The following is an 11,067-nucleotide window of genomic DNA, read 5'->3' as shown; positions in this document are numbered from 1 at the left end:
GCAGAAAATGGCATAATTTCCCACCCAGGGACTTGGGGTCCTACCCAGGCCCCACCTCTCTGCTCCATGGCTGCAGGAGATAAGCCTTGTGGGGAGGACTGTGGGCTGTCAGACTGGGCTGGGGTCCAGGGCTGGGCTGTGGTGTGGGTTTCCCTGTGTGGTCCTCAGAGAGTGGAATGCACTTGGGGGTCACCTCCTAAGGTAGGGGAGAGGTTCCGTGAGGCTGCCTGGCTAGGATGGCCACCTGGAGGTAGGGATTGTTCTCACCTGAGCTTCTCAAGGGCTGAAGCTGGGTGTGACCATCTCTGCAGCCCCAGCACCTGCTCAAGGGCAGTATGAAGGCTGGGTGGATGCATGGACATCTGCAGGGGTGGGAGGTGCCAGGAGGAGTCTGCAAGTGGCTGGAAGGTGGGGACTGGGAACCCTGACAGAGGGCCAGCAATTGGACCCAGCCTCTGACTCTTGAGGCTACCATTCAGTTGCAGCCCTGCCAAATCTTCCTCCTGCTCTGCCACCCATGTTCCAGCCTCAAGCCATGGGGCACAGCTCCTCAACCATCTGTCCACGTAGGCTGGACCTGCATCAGACCAGTCAGATCCACTGAGCGAGATCTCCTCTTTCATCCAAGATCTTTGGGGGCCGGGCATGGTGGCTCACGCCTGTAATCCCAACACTTTGGGAGGCTGAGATAGGCAGATCACCTGAGGTCAGGAGTTCGAGACCAGCCAGGCCAACATGGCGAACCCCCTTCTCTACTAAAAGTACAAAAACTTAGCCAGGCATCGTGGCGCATGCCTGTAATCCCAGCTACTGGGGAGGCTGAGGTAGGAGAATCACTTGAACCTGGGAGGCAGAGGCTGCAGTGAGCCGAGATCACGCCACTGCACTCCAGCCTGGGCGGACTCTGTCTCAAAGGAAAAAAAAGGTAAGATCTTTGGGACCAAGCATTCCTGTGGCCCTGGCTCTGGCACAGTAACCCACTCCAAGAGAACTGAGTCCCCTGGCCCTTCCCAGCCTCAGTCCTGGGCTCCTGCATGTCACCACGCCTCACACCCGCGCAGGCAGCCTCCTAGTGTGTGTAACCACTTCGCGGAAAAAGGTCTTACCAACTGACCAGTCATTCTGCCTGCATCTTGCTCAGCTGGGTGGCCCCTCCAGACTTCTGAATCTTGCCTCTGACTGTCAGTGAGTCCGCGTGGAGCTTTGGAGTAAATGGCATGACCTAACACCATGTCTGCGTAGCACTCTTTCCCCACCCGCTCTCAGGGTCCCTTGGAGGAGCCTTCCATTCCACGTGCTACTGGTAGGACAGTCATTGACCCGTCTTCCCCATTCATCCCAGGGCTAGGCTGCCAATCAGAACATCCCAACCCCTGGCCACAGCAGTTTGTTTGGGGATAGGTAAATGAGCCAGGTAAGGCCAAGCAGAGGCTTCTGCCAAGGTTGCTAAGCTTAGAAACTATTGCTGAGAGATGCCAGCTCCATCCTACATAGGATAAAGCCAAGAAGAGGCCAGTAGAACTGCAAGATGTGGGGTGGGGGTGGAGCTTGACAGCATTGCTTAAAGCCCTGGATCCAGCCATACCCGAAGGCTCACCAGAAACAATAAATTCTCTTTTTGTTCAAACCTATTGGAGTTGGGTTCTGTCACTGTCATCAAAGAACTCCTAGCTAATATGCCAAGGAGGGGTTTTTAACCTGGTCTTGATGAAAATGTCACAAAGATATATAAGCATCATAGAGCCCAAAAGCTGGGCCAGGAATCAAGGCACACGCAGTGAACTCCAGGGTCACTGGGTCCCAGCCCTGTCGAGGATGAGGACCCCTCTATAATGTCAAAACATCTGTAAACCAAAAGGTATCGGAGACAGGTCTTAATCAGTTTAGAAAGTTTATTTTGCCAAGGTTCAGGACGCACCCTTGACACAGCCTCAGGAGGTCCTGACACGTGCCCAAGGTGGTCAGGGCACAGCTTGGTTTTATACATTTTAGGGAGACACGAGACATCAATATATGTAAAATGTATATTGTTTCAGTCTGGAAAGGTGGGACAACTCGAAGTGGAAAGGAGGCTTCCAGGTTATATGTAAATAAGAGACAAACGGTTGCATTCTGTTGAGTTTCTGATTAGTCTTTCACTGAATGCACAGTTTACAGGAATAGTCACCTATACCTTAGTCTGGTTTAGTAACACAATAGTGCAAAGGAAGCAATCAGATACACGTTTGTCTCATGGGAGCAGAGGGAGGATGACTTTGAGTTCTGCCTTTCCTTCGGCCACAAAGAATTTCCTTGTGGGCAAATTGCGAGGAAAGTGTCTTATTTACAAATAGAATGGGAAGCAGGTTTGCCCTATGCAGTTTCAAGCTTCACTTTTCCCTTTGGCTTAGTAATTTTGGGGAGATTTATTTTCCTTTCACGCATCTCACAAAGCCCCCACAAAAAAAAAAAAAAAAAAAAAAAAACCTGTATCTTGGGTGGTATCCCTTATGAGAAAACACAAAAACACACAAAGAAATCAAATCAAATTTTGTCTGTTTGGGGTTTTGTTGAGACAGGGTCTCACTGCAGTGGCACAATCCAGGCTCAATGCAACCTCCACCTCCCGGGTTCAAGCGATTCTCTTCCCCAAGTGTCCCGAGTAGCTGGGATTCCAGGCGTGCGTCAATGTCAGGCCTCTGAGCCCAAGCCAAGTCATCGCATCCCCTGTGACTTGCACGAATATGCCCAGATGGCCTGAAGTAACTGAAGAATCACAAAAGAAGTGAAAAAGCCTTGCCCTGCCTTAACTGATGACATTCCACCACAAAAGAAGTGAAAATGGCTGGTCCTTGTCTTAAGTGATGACATTACCTTGTGAAAGTCCTTTTCCTGGCCCATCCTGGCACAAAAAGCTCCCCCACTGAGCACCAAGTAACCCCCACTCCTGCCCGCCAGAGAACCCCCTTTTGACTGTAATTTTCCTTTACCTACCCAAATCCTATAAAACGGCCCCACCCTTATCTCCCTTCGCTGACTCTCTTTTCGGACTCAGCCCGCCTGCACCCAGGTGATTAAAAGCTTTATTGCTCACACAAAGCCTGTTTGGTGGTCTCTTCACACGGACGCGCATGACAGCCACCACGCCCGGCTAATTTTTGTAGTTTTAGTAGAGACAGGGTTTCGCCATGTTGGCCAGGCTGGTCTCAAACTCCCGGCTTCAAGTGATCGCCCGCCTTGGCCTCCCAAAATGCTGGGATTACAGGTGTGAGCCACTGCGCCCAGCCCAGAAATCAGTAAACTTTTAAAATGAGTTTGTGTTTTCCTCTAAATCAACAGCACAAACATCAGGAAAAAAATAGTTACTCAAGCACACGTGAGAATGTTAATTATCTGTCCTGAGAAATGCATGGGGGCACATAGGTGGATGTAAGGGGATGCTCACCAGTTCGCTGCTATCTCTCAAGAAGCTGGAGCCTACATTTCCCAGCTCCTCAGGGCAGAGGTTGCCAATCTCAAGCCCAGGTCTCTGCACTGGGAAACTGGGGGGCACCTTCCACCAGCGTGGCCAAGGGACTCCCTCTGCTCTGATCCTGCCTGATTCTCTCTTCCCAGACCCTCTTCCCCTCCTCCCAGAGGCCGGTGCTGCTCTTGGGCCCTTGGGTCTGGCTGGCCCGGCTGCTACCATTTTCAGGAACGTTATCTCTGACTCCATTTAAGGAGTCTGACACTGACGTTTGCTCAAGGCACACATTCAGGAGTCCTGTCTGCTGCTGGCTTCTGGGGTGACTTCCTGTCTTTCCCCCCAGCATGCCCTGTGTCTGTGCTTCTCAACATCCGCATATGTCAGACCACCTGCAGGGATTACTGAAATTCAGATTCCTGGGCTTCATCCCAACCTTTCATTCTGTAGGTCTGGGGAGAGCCCAAGAGTTTGCATCACATCACATGACGGATAAAGAAGGAAATCAAAACACTTTGCCCCAAAATATCACTCTGTGCCATATTTCAAAATGCTCCTGCAAAGCCATCTTTTGTGGGGGAAGATTTGCATCTGTAAAGAATCGCTATTAACATAACTAGATCTTTCCCCTTCCAGACCCTCCCAATACTGAAGAGATTGACTGAGAGTCTAGCACCTTTTAAAGATCTAAATAGGGACCGTTTGCCATCTAAGGGCACTCACCTGTGAGACTTCCTCTACATAACAAGAACCTGGGTTTCCACAGCCCCTTATCTTAACCCAGACACTCCTTTCTCACGATTCCAGCTCTTTAGATAATAACTTAACTCTTTCAGCCAATTGCCAATCAGACCAAACCAATGTATACCTCACAGGTATTGAATGATATCTTATGCCTTCCTATAATGTGTAAAACCAACCTCCTTGGGCCCATGTTCTCAGGACCCCTTGAGACTGTGCCTTGGGCTATGGTCACTCATATTTGGCTCCGAATAAACCTCTTTAAATATTTTACAGTTTGATCTTTTCATTGACACTACCAATCTCTCTCTCTCTCTTTCAATCTCTTTCTCAATTTCTCCTTCTCTGTCTCTGTCTCTCAATCTCTCTCTTGATCTATCTCTCAATCTCTCTTGATCTCCTCAATCTATCTCTTGATCTATCTCAATCTCTCTATCTCTCTCTTAATCTCTCTCTTGATCTATCTCAGTCTCTCTCTCAATATCTCTCTCAATCTCTTTCTCAATATCTCTCTCAGTCTCTCTCTCTCCTGATCTCTCTCGATCTCTCTCTCTCAATCTCTCTCAATCTATTTTTCTCTTAATCTTTCTACCTCTCAATCTCCTCTCTCTCGATCTTTCTATCTCTCAGTCTCTCTCTCTCTCTCTCTTTTTCTTTGTTTAGAGGACTCTGTGTCTGACTAGAGAATTGCTATTCCCCCTTCTGTAACCAGGTTAGGCCACATCCCCTCAGAGAAGCTTCCTTGCTCCACACACCATCAGCATTAGCCAGGCTTCCTTGACCCTCTAAGTATTGGGAGCTCACACTAAAGTGTGAGGCCATGAATGGCAGAGATGGCTGGCACGTCCCCCCTCTGCCTAGCACAATGCCTGCACAAAGACAGGGCATTACAGCTAGAAAAGAGCAAAGTCCAATACCTCAGAGATGAGGGCACAGAGACTCAGGGAAGTGAAGGGACTTGCTTAAGACCACCCAGAGACAAAATATCACAGCTGGGATTCAAACTCAGGTTGGAAACCACAGAGCCCAGGCTTTTCCCACCACTCCAGGCTATTCCTGTCCCTGTGGTGTTTATAGAAATGGCAATTTAGTGTTGAGCCTCTGAACAACTCTTCTGACTTTTGATTTTAATCTTAAGGTCACTGTAAACAGGGAGTGGCTTGTTTTACCCTCTTTGCTTTGGCAGCGAGGAAGCTCAGAGCCAAGTTTCTAGCAAGCGTAAAGGATATGTGGCAGCACCTCATGGACTAACCTCACCTCTGATTTCATTTTCTTTCTCTTTTTCCTTATCTTCCTACCCGGATCACCTCACTTAAAAATTCTTCCCTCTTGTACTGTTTATTGCATTCCTTTAGGTACCAGGTATAGTATAAATAAATAACTAAATACTGACGGAGCAGATGGAGCAGGACTGGGATCAGAGCTGCCCCTCCTGACCCCCACTCCCTTGCTTTTCATGACATTCCTCAGCACCTCACATGTCCCTCACTCCCAAGGAGCTTAAGATCTTGGGGTCTTAAGACTGTGGGGCCCAACCATGGAGGCCTTTCAACAGTCTTCTCGCTGTCCTCGTTTTATTTTTCCCAAACTTTGAGAATTTCTCTGAAAACACACTTAAACATTTTCCCAGCATACAAAAAGCAAAAACTTCCCCATCCATCCCTTTTGCCAGTTACTCTTGGGAGAACAGGAAGAGTTCAACAGGAACAGAACAGAAGTGCACTTCATTACCATAAGAAGACACCAGGAACGGAGCGTGATTCACAGAGGTCACTGAGTTCTGACATGCACATTTTGCTCAACAATTACCTGTTTTGTGCATTGTCGTAAACTACAGCATCTTCCATAAAATGTCCAAATGTTACCGAGGGTAGAATTAGACCTCGGGGCCCTATTTCCTGCCACATTACAAGGTGGTAATTAACTCAGCTCAGAGGTCCTGTTCCTCCCTTGGCAACTCCAAGCATTGCCTTTTACAATCTTCCTTCCGACAACAGCGCAGTAGGTTACAGATGCAGAGCCTCAGGACTTTGTCTAGAAAACGCCCCCCACCTTGCTGAGCGTCACAACACCGTGCAGAAAAAGGATGGTGCATCTTCATTAACCTCCACCCAGTGGGTCCGCTGCATGGAAAAGGGGTCCTTGAAGGTGCCATCAAAGAAACACACACCGAAACTCCAGAGGAAATCCTGATCACAGGGCAATACCAGCCACCAGCCCCTCTCCCGTGTGCCTCTGAGACCCTGTTGGTGGCTCTCTCACTAAAGCATTACCTGTGTCTCCAGGAGGAGCATTCAGGGTCCTCCACAATCTGACAGCCTCTTCCTTTTCCATCTTCCTCCACGTGTGCTCCACACTCCAGCCTCACCCAAGCTCCAGGCCATTTTCCAAAGGTGTCTTTATCCACACTGTTCCCCTGGCTTCATCTCCCTCACCCCATCTTCTCTTGACAAACTCCCACTCATCCTGCAAGAGCCCATCTCATCATGAGCTTCTCCTGGAACCTCCCTTGAACCACCCTCAGCAAATGTGAGCCAGATCCCCCTGCTCTCTCCCCGGGCCCTAAGATCAGCTCTATCCAGCTGAAGACACTGATGGTAAGTTCCAACCTCCAGCCCTGCAGAGGAGGCAGCAGCCACAGCTGAACCCACACCAGCGCTGGGATTGGTAAACATCATGAATGCAAACTTACAAAACCAATGTTCCCTAATAAATCACACTTATAATACTTCTTATATTAGGTGCTTGGATTCCATATCAGGTTTCTATTTTTTGAGGGAGGAGAGAGGGGACAGAGTCTCACTGTTGCCCAGGCTAGAATGCAGTGATGTCTCAGATCACTGTAACTTCCACCTCCCAGGTTCAAGAGATTCTCATGCTTCAGCCTCCCAAGTAGCTGGGACTGCAGGAGCATGCCACAATGCCTGGCTAATTTTTTGTATTTTTGGTAGGGTTGGGGTTTCACCATGTTGGCCAGGCTGGTCTTGAACACCTGACCTCAGGTGATCTGCCTACCTTGGTCTCCCAAAGTGCTAGGATTACAGGTGTGAGCCACCGCACCTGGCTAAATTTCATTTAAAAAAAGAAAAAACAAAAACAATAAACTTTTGTTTTGTGATCTAAAAGTATATATATAGATATTTTTAAAAAACAATAAACTTTTGTGATCTAAAAGTATATACATATATTTTTGTTTTGATCTGTCTGGCTAAAAGCGTGTGTGTATATATATATATATATATATATATATTTTTTTTTTTTTATGACTTTGACATTGGCTCCCCAGAGCAGGTGGGAGTGGAGGTATGTTCCATGCCCTGGGAGACCCCACAAGAATGCAACTGAGGGACACAGAGGCCCCCGGGTGACAGGGAAAGAGTGTGGAAGGGCCTCATTTTGGCCAGTTGGACCCCCCGCCGAAGGCCACATAGTCAGGATTTGAGCCCAGGTCTGGCTATTCCCAAATTCCATGCTTTCTTCACTACACTCACCTCCTATACCCATGGACACACTGCCGAGAATTTCCTGGGCGAAAGAACCCCATGACTGGCTCTAGGGGGGAAAGAACACAGGGAAGCAGAAGCCCAGGGACCTGCCCGTCACAGAGAGAAGCAGATGCAAACCCTGCAGTGTGCAGCAGTGTGTGGCACGGGACGCAGCAGCGACATTTTCCAAACAGGCTAGATGTGGCCACACCGGGAGAGCTCCTATGGCTGGGCGCGGGGGCCATGTTTCTTTATTCTCATGAGTCCCCGGGTTCAGAACCACTGAGTGAAAGGAGTTATCCCTGACAAGAGAGAGGGAGAAAGAGTAGGAGGAAGCCAGTGAGTGTAGAGTCCTGGAAGCCAAGCGGAGATGGCTCGCCAAGAAGGAAGGTGGCCCATTCTGTCAAACGCTATTGAAAGCACATCAAACACATGTGGAAAATGGCACTGGACTTAGTGAGGGGGTCACTGGAGATGCCGAGAGACCGTTCAGAGAGAAGCAGATAGGAAGCCAGGGCAGAGAGGGTCAGCAAGTGGGTGAGGCTGGGAGCCATGGCTCACGCCTGTAATCTCAGCCCTTCAGGAGGCTGAGGTGGGAGGATTGCTTGAGCCCAGAAGTTTAAGACCAGCCTGGGCGACCCAGCCAGACCCTGTCTCTACAAAAACTAAGATTAGCTGGGTGTGGTAGGACACACCTGTAGTCCCAGCTACTCGGGAGGCTGACATGGGAGGATCGTTTGAGCCTAGGAGTTTGAGGCTGCAGTAAACTATTACTGCACCACTGCACCCAGCCTAAGTGACAGAGTGAGACCCTGTCTAAAAAATAATAAAATAAAATGAAAAGAATATTGTAAAAATATATAAAGGCTCCAAATTCTTGATTGTTGAAAACATGATCCTTTTTTTTTTTTCTTGGCAAGATCTTCTCTAAACTTGCCATGAAATATGTCTAGGGACCCTCATTCATCTGATTTACTCTAAAGGGATGCTCAAATCATGGTCACTTTTGTTAACGATGCTTTTTCGGGGGGGTGGGGAAATGACAGGATTTGTGGTGGTTGCAATTTTTTTTCCTTTGCTTTTTATCTTTGTACTTTTATGTGTTGCTTAAAATTTTTAAATAATGAACATCTTTTTTTATAAAAACAATAATAATTATTCTAAAAAGTAAAACATGAACTTTTTTGAGTGCCTAGGGATCAGTAAGTCAGTGAAGAACATCTTGTACCTCTTGTGGCTGCGGACTTGGCAATAGTGCCACCCGCAACATCACCTTGATATCAGACACCAGCTTAGCCTGCTAAGTCTGCCTTTCCCATTGAAATGGGTAAGTAGGCTGAAAGTGTTCATCCTTATCCTCAAATACAGCTTCGTAAAAATATTTACGAATTAATAATGTTGTGATATAGAAACTTGTTTGTATCCTGTAGTAGAGCCACATACCTTGCTAGGGAAAGTGTTTCTGATCCATATGATGGGAATGAAGAGAATCTGTAGTTCCCAGTGAGCCACAAGGAGCCCCATGGCATCCAGTTGGGGGTCCTCCTCCCAAAATAGACTTGCGATCCCCTGGAGGGGGAGAAGACCGAGGCCCAATTTGCCCAGATGTGTGAGGATTCTGTGTGTAAAGCAGTGGATCTAGAGATGATCTCATTTCCAAGCCTATATCCAGTAAAATGGTTGTGGTTGCTGTAATCAACGGAGAAGGATTTTGAGGTAACAACCAGGTTCATGAGGAAAGGGCATGGCTGATTAGTGAGTCTGCCATGGCTCTGGTTCAAAGTCCTGACATTCAGCAACTTAATCAAAACATTTGTTATATTAATTCTTTGTGATAATTAAAATTGCCTGGAAGTTTGCCGAGTGGCAGACTTCTCCCCAGTTCCACAACTTTCCTGCTCTCCTGGGAATATCTGAAATTCAGGGCAGGCATTCATTCTCTTTTCTCAAACAGCTTCAGTGAATGTAATTTATAGACAATAAAGTTCACCAATTTTAAGTGTACAATTTGGTAAGTTTTGACAAATGCATATGGTCCTGTAACCACCACCACTATATTCATCACACAGAACATTTCCATCACCCCCAAGAGTTCCCTTGTGTCCTTTTGAGGCAGTCCCTTCCTTCCAGCCACCCTTCCATCCACTAGTCTGCTCTCTGTCACTCCAGTTTTGCCTTTCCTAGGATTTTACATAAATGAAATAACACATATAGAGTCTTGAGCTTCTTTCATTTAACAAAATGCATTTTGGATGCACCCATGTTCTTGAATGTTTGAATAGTTCCTTACTTTTTATTGCTGGCTGGTCTTCTATTTTGTTCATCTATTCAACCACTGATTAACTTTTGTGGTGGTCCCAGGTTTTTGCCTTTTAAGAGTAAAGTTAGGGAAAAGCCCTTGTGTGGGCCTATGTTTAAATTTTTCTCAGGCAAATGTCTAGGAATACAATTGCTAGGTTTAACTTCATAAGAAACTGCCAAATTGTTTTACAAATCTATGCACTATTTTGCCTTCTCACAGTGATGTATGAGCATTCCGGTTGCTCCTGATCCTTTTCAGCACTTTTTATTGTCAGTCTTTTTTTTTTTTTTTTTTTTTTTTCGAGTTGGTCTCACTCTGTCCCCCAGGTTGGAGTGCAGTGGCATGATCACAGCTCACTGCAGCCCCAACTTCCCTGGACTCAGGTAATTCTCCCACCTCAGCCTCCTGAGTAGCTGAGACTACAGGCTCATGCCACCATGCCCAGCTAATTTTTGTATTTCCTGTAGAAACGGAGTTTCACCAGGTTGCCCAGGCTGGTCTGGAACTCCTGGGCTCAAGTGATCAGCCCACCTCAGACTCCCAAAATGCTGGGATTACAGGCGTGAGTCACCACACCCTACCATCAGTCTTTATTTTAATGTTAGCAGTTATACTTAGTGTATAGTGGCTTCTCTTTCTGTTTTTAATTTACATTTTTCTAATGACTAATGATATTGAGCATTGTTTCATGTGTTTGACATTCATATATTTTCTTTGGCATCGTTGTTCAAATCTTATGCTTTTTAAATGTTAGTGTTTGTCTTTTATTATTAAGTTATAAGAGTTTATTTTTTAATATTCTGGATGCCAGGTCTTAATTAGATATGTGCTTTGCAAATATTTTCTCCCAACCTGTGCTTGCCTCAGTCATTTTCTCAGTGGGGTCATTTGAAAAGAAAATATTTTACGTTTGAAATCTACTGATCTATTTTATTTTCTAGTTCATGTATTTTGTATTTTATTTTATAAATCTTTGCTTAATACAAGGTCATGAATTTTTTTTACATTTTCTTTAGAAGTTTTATCATCTTAGCTCTTACGTTTAAGCCTGAAATTCATTTTGAGTTCATTTTTTTGACTAGTTAATTTTCCAGTTG

The sequence above is a fragment of the Papio anubis genome, chromosome 7 (assembly GCF_008728515.1).
Source record: "Papio anubis isolate 15944 chromosome 7, Panubis1.0, whole genome shotgun sequence".
Classification (NCBI taxonomy): domain Eukaryota; kingdom Metazoa; phylum Chordata; class Mammalia; order Primates; family Cercopithecidae; genus Papio; species Papio anubis.
Note: the sequence above shows the minus strand (reverse complement) of the source record.